The sequence below is a fragment of the Erythranthe guttata genome, chromosome 2 (assembly GCF_056151865.1).
Source record: "Erythranthe guttata isolate IM_541 chromosome 2, IM_541, whole genome shotgun sequence".
Classification (NCBI taxonomy): Eukaryota; Viridiplantae; Streptophyta; class Magnoliopsida; order Lamiales; family Phrymaceae; genus Erythranthe; species Erythranthe guttata.
Window position 1 is genome coordinate 2877418 of NC_142534.1, and position 13970 is coordinate 2891387.

Consider the following 13970-nt stretch of genomic DNA (forward strand, 5'->3'; position numbering starts at 1 on the left):
TTTATTGGTCAGGGATGAAAATGGATGTGACTAGGTTGGTGCAACAGTGTGAAGTTTGCCAAAAAACCAAACACATCAACAGTCCCTACCCAGGACTGTTGGAGCCATTGGAGATCCCACAGGGAGCATGGACTCATATTTCAATCGATTTCATTGAAAGACTACCAAAATCAGAAGGGAAGAGTGTGATTTTGGTAGTCATTGACAGGTTGACCAAATATGGCCATTTCTTAGCCTTGTCACACCCTTACTCGGCCCTGACTGTGGCTAGACTTTTTCTTGACCATATTTTCAAGTTGCATGGTCAACCTATCAGTATTGTTACTGATAGAGACAAAGTTTTTACAAGTATTTTTTGGCAGGAACTATTCAAATTACTGGGGACCAAGCTTCATATGACATCATCCTATCATCCTCAGAGTGATGGGCAAACAGAACGTTTAAATCAATGTCTTGAAAACTACTTGAGGTGTTGTACTAGCCAACACCCACACAGATGGCTCAAATGGTTATCATTAGCAGAGTATTGGTATAATACTAACTACCATACCAGTCTCAAAGTGACCCCTTTTGAAGCCCTCTATGGTTACAGTCCTAATCATCTATCTCTAGGACCCTATCTAGACATAGCTAACCCAGAGGTAGCGGAATTCATCGAAGACAGACTACGTGCAGTGGAATTGCTTAAGGAGAATTTACAACAGGCCCAAAATCGCATGAAATGGTATGCTGACTTGAAAAGGACAGACATAGAGTTCTAAGTGGGAGATTTTGTTTACCTGAAACTGCAGCCTTTTCGGCAGAACTCGGTAGTCCTCCGCCGCAATTTGAAGCTCTCCAACCGCTACTGTGGCCCGTTTCCAATTGTTGAGAGAATCGGCAAGGTTGCATATCGTTTGTCCCTACCCCAAAGGCTCGAAGATCCATGATGTCTTCCATGTATCTCTACTCAAACGGCAGATTAGCCCCACCACTACGAGCAACCCAACTCTCCCAAACCTTGACGCTGAGGGGCATCTTCAGACTCTTCCTTATCGAATTTTGGGCACCAGGGTTCTCCATCTTCTGGGGAAGGACTTACCACAGATCCAAGTTCAGTGGACCGGAGCACCACCAGAGGAAGCTACGTGGGAAAGCTTCGAGGATTTTTTGGCCAAGTACCCTACTTTCGATCCTTGGGGACAAGGATCAGCTTCAGAAGGGGGTAATGTCATATCATGGGAACCCTTAATGGCCAAGTATGGTGAGAAATTGAAGAATTGGGGGACGAAGAAGAAACGCAGTACGAGGGTTGCGGCCAAATTGCCGGAAAGTGAAGCGGAATTGGTTGATTGGGGTGGAAAAAGGGAGGAGGAAACCTAGAAGTGGTAAAGACTGGATTTTTGGATCTGAGGGAATTGGGAACACGATGTTGACTGTGGCTGAAGAGGGAAACGACGTCGCAAAAGGAAATTAGCAATTGGGCTATTATTATAATTTTATGTCACTATTGGGCCGGTGGTTTTAAGTAGTAGTTGGGCTCAGTTTTTATTTACGTTTATTAGTAGTCTTTTTTATTATTGGGCTGAAGGAAGGGAATGCTTTTGTTTTATGCTAGTACTATAAATGTACTATGAACCCTAAATTGGAAGGCAATTCAGATTTGGAAATTATTCTCTCTTTCTTTATTTCTTCTGCTCTTCACCTACTTTCTTCCTTCCCAAGCTTCTTTCTTATTATCATATTAATACTTTACTGCATTCAATACATCTTATTAATATATAATATATCAGGGATCTGACATTGTTCGTCTTCGTATGAGTGACTGTAACCCAACCAACCGTGTGAAGATCCGACGTAATTTATCAATGGCAAGCTCGATGGTTGCGTGTTGCTGTTGATTTTGACGACTTTGTCCTCTGCAAGCATGTAGAAATTGAAATACATTTCTTTTTCGAGAGAAGGTGGCAGCACCAACCATGGCGAAGGCGGCGGCGGCGGACTTCTGGGCGGTGACACGTCGGCAGCAGCAGCCCCACCGGCGGTGGTGATTATATTCTCTTTACGAGCTGTTTACGAGAAAACCGAATTGAAGAACCGAATCGGAAACCCGAAACCCATTTCGGAGATGCTCAATTTGCTGACCCGGAATCTGCAACTCTTAGGTGAACGAAACCGGCTGTAGACGAAGCCATTAATTAATGTTTTTTTGTTTTTGTATTTTATTATCTTTTATATATATAACCCTAGAATTAAATTATGTAGCCCTATTTAGGAGAATTAATTCAAAAAAAAGATTTATTTAAAAAAGGGGAAATATGCAATACACCCCTCAAATGGAAAATATTTTAAACTACACCCAATTTTTTAAAGACTTTTCCTACACCCAAATTTCATTCTTAATTAGTGAGACCCCCCTCTACTAGTGTGAGAAGACAATATACCCTCAACTACTACAACCCTAATTATTTACCGACATATATCACTTTCATCTTCTCCACCTCTCCACATTTTTCAACTCCATCCGGAAATTCCAACCTGCCATTGCCACCCCCGTCGCGCCGCCGCCGCCGCGCCACCACCGCTCATTGTCGTCGTCGCTTCCTCCTTTATCTCCACATAAATATCTTTCTTTCTCGTTCATTATCTCTCTCGATTTCTCTCTTTACACCACCAACGTCTTCACATAGATCTCTAACCACCACCATCGCCGCTTGTTGCCGCCGCCGTGTCCTTGTCTCCAGGTAATTTTTTTCTCCCCTTTTCGTTATTTCTTTCGATTTCTCAAGTTTTTGTTTTTTTCAGATCTGGCCACTACCGGCATCGTAACCGCCTCCCTATTCTCTCTTTCATTCACCGTCATTGTTGCCGCCTCCCCCTCCACCCTTTCGTTATTTTCAATTTTTTTCTTTTTTTTTCTCTCCAGATCTGAAGCAGCAGCATTAACGTGGCTATGGTCTGGTTCGAATATGACTATTGCTGATTTCAATCGATTAGTGATTTATTAATTTCTCGTATGTTACGCCAATCACCAATACGAGTTTTGTTCACAAAGAATGGGAGGGCTTCCATTGTACAACCAAAGAAAAGGTAACTAAGCTTCTCGTTTTATCATACAGAAGAATGAAACTTTATTTTCTTTGATCACATTGTAAATTAAATTCGATATTCTGCTTTTTTTCTTCTTCAGATCTATTCACCGCCACCACCGTCGCAAGCTCTCTTATTCTTGCTCTCGTTCACCGCCGTTGTCGTCAACTCCCCTCTCTCTCTTTGTTATATTTCTCTATCTATTTGTGTATTTTTCGATTTTTTTTCCCTTCAGATTTAAACTAGCAGCAGTAAAATGACTATAGTCATATTCAACATGACTATAGTCATATTCGAATATATTTTTTTTGTCAGATCTCAATTAGCAGTGGTAACATGACTATAGTCATATTCGGATATGACTATTGTTTGAATATAACAGTAGTCATATTCAAATACGTTCCATATTTTCGTTTCAAGTTGACTTGTAATAACAACATTCAAGTTGTGATGTTTTGTGTGGATGTTGATTGGATGTTTTTTGTAATCAATAGGCAATTTTCGTTTTTTTTATATAATTTGGTAAACATGACTGTACTACACTATATAATCGGATTTTTTTAAATTGAAAATATAAAAAACTGAATATAAAGAAGTAATATGACTATAGTCGATAGTCATATTCACAATCACCAATAGTCATATTCGGCTTAATAAACAAGTTGAGAAAAAAAAATCAATTTTTTTTAAATTAAAAAAAAAATTTATTAAAAAAAATAAAATAATGCGAAATAAATCCGAAATAATAATAAAAAAATCGATATAAATCAGAAATAATAAAAAATAAAATATTTTCAATTTTTTTATTTTTTTGATTTGGTAGCATATTTTTAGGAATTTGGAAGCATATTTTTAGGAATTAAATTGTTGTTATGGAAAGAGAGAAAAAAGGAATAATTATATTGAAACAAATTATGCTAATTAACACAAGGGTATTATTGGGAATACAAATTCTAGGGCTTTATCACAAAGAAAAATTTAAGAGGTGGACATATCACCATTTATTAGCTATATGAGGGGCTTATTGCTAATGACCCCTTTAAAAAATATATCCCAAAAAATCCGGTTATATCTGATAAGGGTGTTTAATATTTTTGTTAATCAATTCCTAATTTAATGGATGGATAAGCATACTGTCACGGACTTAGAGGGTTAACGGAGCAACCGTTTATAATTTACAGAGCAAACCCTAGTCTCTCACATAATAAATTCGATTTAAGAAGATAAGATAGTCTCTCACATAGTAAATTCGATTATAAGCATACTGTCACGGACTTGTTCCCTGGAAAACGAAAGAAGAACTTAAGAAGATAAGATAGTTTGTATGAAAGTACTTTATTGCTTAAGTGCTTGTTGGATTTCTTGGATGATTACAAATGATGATCTTACCTCTATTTATACAAGTCCACCAATTCAATTGACGGTGAAGATCTATTCGATCTAACGGTTGGGAGTGGTTCTCTAGAACACTCCAAAGAATTCCTAAAATATCTCTACTTACCCCTACCTACCTCTATACATTTGGGCCAACTTGGGCCTAACTCTATTTGGACTAAATCTTGGTCTTCTTAACCTCCCCAATCCAAGGGAAACTGGCAAGGGGTTGGGTCAAAACTAGCGGGTCGTGACAATACGCTCGGGGTGGAAAGTGGAACGAAATTTCTAAATTTTAGTTCCAATTCAAGAATACCGAATTTTAATTTTTCGAAATTTGCTTGGATTTGATCAGAAAATTTCGATTTCCGATCTAGTTTAATTTCAGAAAATATTCCAAAAATTCAAAAATTGTCCGACGATTACATATAATTTTTTGTTTAATGTACAATTCTATGAAATTAATGTACATTCTTAAATCTTATAACATTACATGGTTGAATTCGATAAAGGATATTTAAAAACATTGGGATATAATATAAAAATAAGGGCAAAGCACAGTTTACACCCCTGAACTATAGGGGTTGTACCAGTTTGCCCTCTTGAACTACAAAACGTCCCAAATACCCCATATATTTAAATTTTGTTTGTAAATGCTGATGTGGCACTTTAACTTTATGATTTCTAGCTATTTTTTTATACATTTAGACATTTTGTGACTACTTTGCCCCTCTATTCAATTATATATATATATATATATATATATATATATATATATATATATATATAAGCTTTTTCACTGATTTTTTTTTTATTTTGTCAAGTTTTTTTGCTCCATATTTTTGGGTTTATTTTTTCGTATTTCCGTATTTCCGTATTTCTTCTCATTATTTAACCACTAAAAGGCCACTGTTTTTTTCTTCTAAAATTTATTAAAATGTTGAGTAACAGCTCAAATACACAATTTTTTTGTACTTCGTGGTACAAGACATCTTATAATGCACGAAAATCACCCCAAAAGTTATGCATTTAATTAAGGGCATAAAAAAATGCACAAAATTGAACAAAATGACAATTAGCAAACATATTGAATCAAAAATTAAACACAATTAAGAAAATCATGCAAACCATAAATTTACTTCGTCACAAATTCATAACAAAATCGACAAATTCAATACGTATTAATTATATAATTATTAAGTTTTTTACAACAAACCCCCAAGGGCAGAAAAGTAATTTCACATTTAAATTAAAAGTGTTAATAATTTAATGGTTGACCATAAACTCGAGGGGGGTATTTGGGACGTTTTGTAATTCAGGGGGCAAACTGGTACAACCCTTATAGTTCAGAGGTGTAAACTGTACTTTGCCCTAAAAATAATACGATTTCTGAATATTCCGAAATTTCCTAAATGGGAATCAATTTTCAATTTCCGAAAATTTTGAAATCGAGATTGGAACCGTTTTTCTCAAAGTACACTATCCGATTCGATCTGGTCCGTCTGGTTTCCATTCAAACCTACACATAATTAGTGACATTCACGATCATTTATCTTTTTAGTCCAACAAATAATTTTTCTTATACAAACACCTTCCCGATTATCTCGATTGAGCTCGTTCGTTCCATCTAACAACGAAAATTAGCATTTTGATATTTCTTCCATACTCGCAAGTCTTTATCATATATGATGATGCTAGAATGTTTAGATCATCTGGGGTGGTGTAGAAAATGAGTTGGGAGAGCAAAGCAGATCAGTAGCTTGATAACTTGATGATCCTGAGGTCCCTGCAAAATTAGCACACATGAACTAAGCCGGGGGTTGATCCGGCGGAAACCCCTCCGACGCTCAAGTCAGACATGCTGATAGTAGAAATAGTCCAGAGAATACGTATTGTAGTATTGCTCAGTTAATAGGACGTACCTTAATAAAATGAGTAAAACCTCTATTTATATGTCGTTTATTGAGTTGGGTTTGCTTTGTTGGGCCCAAGCCTTACTTGAAGGTGTTTGGGCCTCGGTGATATTGGTCTTCGATATTGGGCTCGTAGCCCAGTAGGTAAAGAAATTGTAGGCCCATTGGGTTGGCCCAATTAGGCATATCATTAAGCCCCCCACTCTCGAGTCGATGTGGGGGCCATGTTGTGATGGGTCTCAGATCGTGTCGAGAGTAAAAATTGTAGAAGTCGATCGTTGGCGTATGGCCTAATGGTATGCGAAAACGCGTTGGAGCGTGTGTCGGAGGGGTGTGAATGCGCGTTGGTGCATAGCGCGACAAAGTTGCCGCGATATAAATTAATTGAGTCGTCGGTTTTGTCCCGCGACGATGTAGTAGCGATTTATCTCCTCGTGGGAGTTATCTTGCCGCGGGGTAATAGTGTTGATCGAGTTATCTCCTCGTGGGAGTTGTCTCGCGATAATGTAGTAGCACGGATCAAGTAATCTCCTCGTGGGAGTTGTCTCTGGGGTAATCGAGTTGATCGAGTTACGTCTTCGTGGAAGTTGTCTCCTGATAATGTAGTAGCACGGAGCTAGTATTCTCCTCGTGGGAGTTGTTATTTTTCGACATTTTCAATGTTTTGACGCGTTGCTCGTATGTGTTTACATATAGCCTTCTGCGTGATGTACTTGATGAGGGGATCAGGCTCTCAAGATTTTTTTTTATATGGGGGTCGTGCCCCTTGTTAGACCTCGTGGGTCTTAAGTATGTTTGGACCGTGGCCACGTTTTAATGAATGACCCATAGAAAACAAGTAGATAAATTTGAGTAATCAAGCTGGCCAGGCTATATAGATTCTCATAATATCTCTAAGTGCTTCTAGGGTTGTAATCGTGCTAACTTGAGCTTGCGATTATATGGTGAATTTCGGGCGAGTTGTCTCCTCATGGGAGTTGTCTCGCGGTGAGTAATATTATCGAGCGAGGTGGTTGCACGTGAGAGTTATCTTGCAACGGATTTGTAGTGTCGAGCGAGTTGACTCCTCGTGGGAGTTGTCCCGCTGCGGGTTGGGGTACCGAGCGAGTTGTCTCCTCGTGGGAGTTATCTCGCTGTAGGTTGTAGTACCGAGCGAGTTGGCTCCTCGTGGGAGTAATCTCGCTGCGGATCATAGGATGGAGCGAGTGGTCTCCTCGTAGGAGTTATCTCGCTGCGGGTTCGTAGGACCGAGCGAGTTGGCTCCTCGTGGGAGTTTCCTCGCTGCGGGTCGTAGGATGGAGCGAGTGGTCTCCTCGTAGGAGTTATCTCGCTGCGGGTTCGTAGGACCGAGCGAGTTGGCTCCTCGTGGGAGTTTCCTCGCTGCGGGTCGTAGGATGGAGCGAGTGGTCTCCTCATAGGAGTTATCTCGCTGTGGGTTCGTAGGACCGAGCGAGTTGGCTCCTCGTGGGAGTTTCCTCGCTGCGGGTCGTAGGATGGAGCGAGTGGTCTCCTCGTGGGAGTTGTCTCGCTGCGGGTTGTAGGACGGAGCGAGTTGTCTCCTCGTGAGAGTTGTCTCGCTGCGGTTATGAGACCCGAGGGAGTTGGCTCCTCGTGGGAGTTACCTCGCAACGGGTTATAGGACGGAGCGAGTGGTCTCCTCGTGGGAGTTATCTCGCTATGGGTTCGTAGGACCGAGCGAGTTGGCTCCTCGTGGGAGTTGCCTCGCAACGGGTTATATGACTGAGCAAGTTATCTCCTCGTGGGAGTTGTCTTGCTGCCGGTTGTAGTACCGAGTAAGTTGGCTCCTCTTGGGAGTAATCTCGCTGCGGGTCGTAGGATGGAGCGAGTGGTATCCTCGTAGGAGTTGTCTCGCTGCGGGTTGTAGGACCGAGCGAGTTGTCTCCTCGTGAGAGTTGTCTCGCTGCGGTTATATGACCGTGCGAGTTTGCTCCTCGTGGGAGTTGTCTTGCAAGCCCCCCACTCTCGAGATGATGTGGGAGCCAAGTCGAAAAGGATACCGGATCGTGTCGAGAGTAAATCGGCGCTGTGGTGTACCATTAATTACTGGCGTGGTGTGGAGAAATAATATTTTTTATTTATCCGGGAGAGAGCGTGCGCGATTTGGTAAAGCGCACTGGAGAGCTCGCGCCATTTGTTGAAGCGCGTTGAAATTTTCGTGTGATTTGGTGAATCGAGTTGAAATCCACGCGCAATTTGGTGGAACGCGGTAGAATCTGCGCACACGCGATTTGATGGGAGTGGGTGCGCGCGCGCACGCGATTTGATGTGTCTAGGAGCGCGCGCACGAGATTGGACTGTTATGGGAAAGCGTACGCGTGGACTGCACGCGCTGGAGATGGGGCAATGCTGTAGCGCGTGTGACGTACGCGCTCGTGGGGCGTGTCCTTCACGCGCGTACTGTGCAGAAACTCTTTTTCCTTTTTTTTTTAATTAATTGTGCGCGGGTCCCGAGGTAAGGAAAAGGCAGCCCATGTGGGGCTGACGTGACTTGGGCGGCTCTGTACTTGGCTGATTTTCTTTTTTATTTATTTTTTTTTTTTTTTTGTTTTTGTTTTTTTTTTTTTTGGTGAATAGCGGCGCGCGCGCCTCGAGACTTGGAGGGCGCGCGCGGCTTGGAGTGCACGCGCGTTTCTTCTTCTGTTCTTTCTTCTTCTCTTTTTTCTTCTACTTTTTCATCTTCTTCTTTTTTCTTCTTCTTTCTTTTTTTCTTTTTCCATCTTCTTCTTTTTTCTTCTATTTTTTCATCTTCTTCTTTTTTCTTGGTGGTTGATGTTCACCCCTTGGGATGTTCTATTTTTTGAGTAGGAAGATTATACTCGTCTCTTGTGATGTGATGTGGACCCACTTGGGGTTGAAAGGTAAGGGTGGTGTCCAACCTTGGGATGGGTTAACCACCCACTGTAGGATGAGGCGCTCGAGACCTATGGTCTGAGGTGAATGCACACGGTTGTGTCGTTGCTTCAGTGACAACACGAGTCGAAGCTTTCGCGGTCGTATGCTGAAGGTCCTTGTCGGTTATCTGAACCGTTAGAGGAGCAAATAGAAGTTGATATTGTTGAAGTTTCGGCGATCATACGCTGAAGGTCCTCTTCGGTTATCTGAACCGTTCGAGGGGGGGGCGGAAGTAGGCCCCCAGAGAGTCGATGACCCATGGCGAGCAAAATATTTTGGGGGCACTATAAACCCCCAGGGAGTCGATAACCCTTGGCGAACGAAATATTTTGGGGGCAGATGTAAGGCCCTAGGGAGTCGATAACCCTTGGCGAGCGAAATGTTTTAGGGGCACTGTATACCCCCAGGGAGTCGATAACCCTTGGCGAGCAAGATATTTTGGGGGCAGAGGTAAGCCCCAAGGGAGTCGATAACCCTTGGCGAGCGAGATATTTTGGGGGCAGATGTAAGCCCCCAGGGAGTTGATAACCCTTGGCGAACGAAATATTTTGGGGGCAGATGTAAGCCCCCAGGGAGTCGATAACCCTTGGCGAGTGAAATATTTTTGGGGCAGATGTAAGCCCCCAGGGAGTCGATGGCGGTGGTGCCATAGGTGGCTCCACATGTGGAGCAGGTGTTGGTATCGCGTTGGGAGCGTTTGCTCCCATCGTGGCGATAATATTGGGTCACGGCCTCTCTGGCATCGCGAGTTGCAGCTTCTGCTATCATGCGTTGGAACGCATCTTCGGTTATTTGAACAATTCGAGGAGCAGGGAGTGGTGGATCAGCGAGTGGTGGGTCCCGATGGGGGATCACCTGAACCTCGCGATGCGGATCCATGGGATGTGGAGGAGGTGGCAAGCCAGAGCCTCCACGAGATGGGAGGTCGTTAGCTGTGTCATTTTCTCTCCGAGCAGACGCCTCAGGAGGATCTTGTTGGCTACGTGATCTGGTTTGCATCGTTCCCACAGACGGCGCCAAAATGATGATGCTAGAATGTTTAGATCATCTGGGGTGGTGTAGAAAATGAGTTGGGAGAGCAAAGCAGATCAGTAGCTTGATAACTTGATGATCCTGAGGTCCCTGCAAAATTAGCACACATGAACTAAGCCGGGGGTTGATCCGGCGGAAACCCCTCCGACGCTCAAGTCAGACATGCTGATAGTAGAAATAGTCCAGAGAATACGTATTGTAGTATTGCTCAGTTAATAGGACGTACCTTAATAAAATGAGTAAAACCTCTATTTATATGTCGTTTATTGAGTTGGGTTTGCTTTGTTGGGCCCAAGCCTTACTTGAAGGTGTTTGGGCCTCGGTGATATTGGTCTTCGATATTGGGCTCGTAGCCCAGTAGGTAAAGAAATTGTAGGCCCATTGGGTTGGCCCAATTAGGCATATCAATATACAAGAGTAACAAATGGATATATCAAGTGTCTTATTCGGAAAAAAATACAAGAGATTCTCTGTTATGGGCAACGTTATTTTTTTTAATAATTATTTGGTCATAAATTATATTAAACATAGTGAATGAAATAAAATAAAATATAGAATTTAGTAATGGCGGCTGATATATGCAAGTCTATTTTTTTATTAGTTCAAGACCTCAAACATAAAAATACTAATTTACCCTTAATGAAATTCAAAATCAAATAAAAACCATAAATCATAGAAAAAAAATAAAAAAATCGGCGTTACAACGCCGATTTTGAGTTGTAACGTCGGCGTTGTGTCAACGATTTAGTTAACAAAAATCGGCATTGTGACGCCGATTTTTGTGTACAAAATCGGTCTGGATAAACCGATTTGGGAAACAAACGAAAACACAAAAAAAAATCAATTTCAATCTCAATTTTTTTTCCAAAATCCGCTAAAGCATTGCAACCCAACAAGAAGTAAGCATAGATTAATGTTCATTCACGCGTATTTATCAAGAATCGATGCTCGATTAATATTTTTGAATTGACAAACAAAAGTTTAGTAAAAAGAACTTGTTGGTGGTGGTGGGGTGGTGGTGATGGTGAGGTGGAGGTGGTGCGGTGGGTGGGTCGTTGGTCGTCGCCGGCGCGGTGGAAGTCTCGATGGTTGGTGTCTCAGCTGTCTGGTGGCGGCAGTTGTGAATTTTTTCTATTTTTTTTGTTTTTTTTTGTACTTTTTTATTTTTTATTTTTTGGTCTTGAATAAATTTAAAATAAAGTTTGTTTGTATTTGGGTATTATTTATTGATAAGGGTATATTCGTCCTGTTTGGTCTTGATGTAATAAAATTATATTAATTTACGGGTTTGAACTAATAAACTTCTTTATATGAGTTTGAACTAATAAAAAAATGGGCTTGCATATATATCCGCCGCCTATAGTAATTACTGTCATTTGAAGTGAGTTGTTATCTTGAAAATAATACTAATAATAGTTTGAATTTACTTTAGTGAGCTTCGTCGGCTCAACATCTTATGGCAATGGCAGTCTAGCTTGATGTGAAGAAGTCTTTTTTTTTTTTTTTTTTTTTTTATGGCAATGGCCGTCTATCCTACAATTCACATTCAAAATTGTTGCAACACACCACCTATATTGAACTTAGAAATAAATAAGGAAAATAGATAGACAAAGAACAATAGTTCCAACACATGATATTGGTATTGTTTCCAAATGACTCAATCCCCTCTGATCCAGTGTTTAATCCATAAATTCAGGATGTTGGCAACTCCAATAAAAAATAAGCACCAAGCTCAGCTACTCAACTCAAGAAACCTAAATTTATCCAAATATTTACATTGAGTTGACTCACCAACACGTCAATCAATTAGAGGAACGCCTTCACACTCACTTAGACCCCAGTTTTCTCTCGCTATGAGTTTCAATCACTCACACAAGAAGGATATTGAAAGATGAAGAAGTAAAGCGTTACATTCATGCATCTCTCTAAGGGCAACATAAATAAGTACGAAAGCAACGGTGAGAGACAAAAAAATTGCCCCCAATCAAAGTCAGTCATGTACTACGAAAACTCCTTAAAGAATCGTTAAAAACTCCGTAAAGAGTCGATAACAGTGGTACTGCAGCGGGGGGAATAAAGAGAAAAAAAAGCGGTGGAGTTAATATGAGTTTAGAGTCGTGGGAAGAGAGGGCTTAAGTAGTTAAGTATGAGCTAGTGCACATCCACAATTAAATAAATTAACCTGCACGGTCAAGATAAAAAATCTCACTTAGATAGAGCTTAAGTGGCTTGAGCACAATTGTTAAAAGGAAAAATGTGGGATAACTCCCTAGTTTTGAAAATATATAGGGATAGGTCATATGGATTTTTCTTTCCTAGTCAAAAACTCAAATTCTAATCTTAATTTGATAGACCCCCTAGACAAATTGAAATACCTCTTTTACCCTTTAGTTACAATTGAAAAACCTAGATCTCTCAACTCTCGTTCCTTCTCTCTTCATCCTCCACCGCCGTTTCTCCTCTCTCTCTCTCTCAAATTTCAGTAGCTTCCACCTCTCTCTCTCTCTCTCTCTCTCTCTCTCTCTCTCTCTCTATATATATATATATATATATATATATATATATATATATATATATATATATATATATATATATATATATATATATATATATATATATATATATATATATATATATATATATATATATCCCCCCTTGGTACAAATTCCAGAAAGAAGAAAAAACTTGAAAAATTCAGCAATGGCGGCCATTGGTAGCTGGATCTGATCTGTTCAGGCTCCATCAGCCACGCCAAAGACTGCTCCAACAGCAGCACCTGTGGCGGCGCCGCCCACGCCGATGGCGGTAGCACCAAGTCCAGCACCATCAGGCTCCATCAGCCACGCCAAAGGCTGCTCCAACAGCAACACCAGTGGCGGCGCCGCCCACGCCGATGGTGGTAGCACCAAGTCCAGCACCATCAGCCACTATTACGCCGCCTGCATCATCTCCGTTGTCCGATTCCCCCATCGATTCTCCCCCTGCTCCTCCTACGTCCCCTGCCAGAGTACCTGGTCCTGCTACTCCTCTGTCGTCCATCTTCACTTCCCTTGGTGTTTCCGCTCTTCACTCTTTCCACCATCATTTTCTCTTATCTCTTGTCTCCCACTGCCGTTTGCCCATCGCATGCGCAATCTCATTCGCCGCGCCTCTTCCATCTCTCTATACCCTCAACCTCTCACTGTCACTCCATTGCTAATAGATGCCCACCACCACTCCGCCACCCACCACCGCCCACCGCTCACCGCGACCACCATCACCGGTAAATTAATTGCAACCACTTTGTTCCTATATCATATCTCTCTCTTAAGATTTTGTGTAGAATGACTAATTTGCAATGGTAGCAAGGTCAACAAGTAATTGTCAATATATCTCGTGATTTACTTTCACTCAATTCTTCTGTCGTGTTTGTGTTTCTGCTCTTCTGTTTCAAACCACTAAATGGTGTGTCTTTTTTTTTTTTCCACCACATTGTTTTATTCATAATCTTATATAGATTCAATTGTGAACTTTTTGGTTTATATACATGTATAGTCACATGTAGTCATATACAGTCACATGTAATAACAAGAATGAACATAACTACATGTGACTATAGTTGACTACATATAGTCATATCTGGTCATATGCAGTAACAACTACTTGTGACTATAGTTCACCAAAATAAAT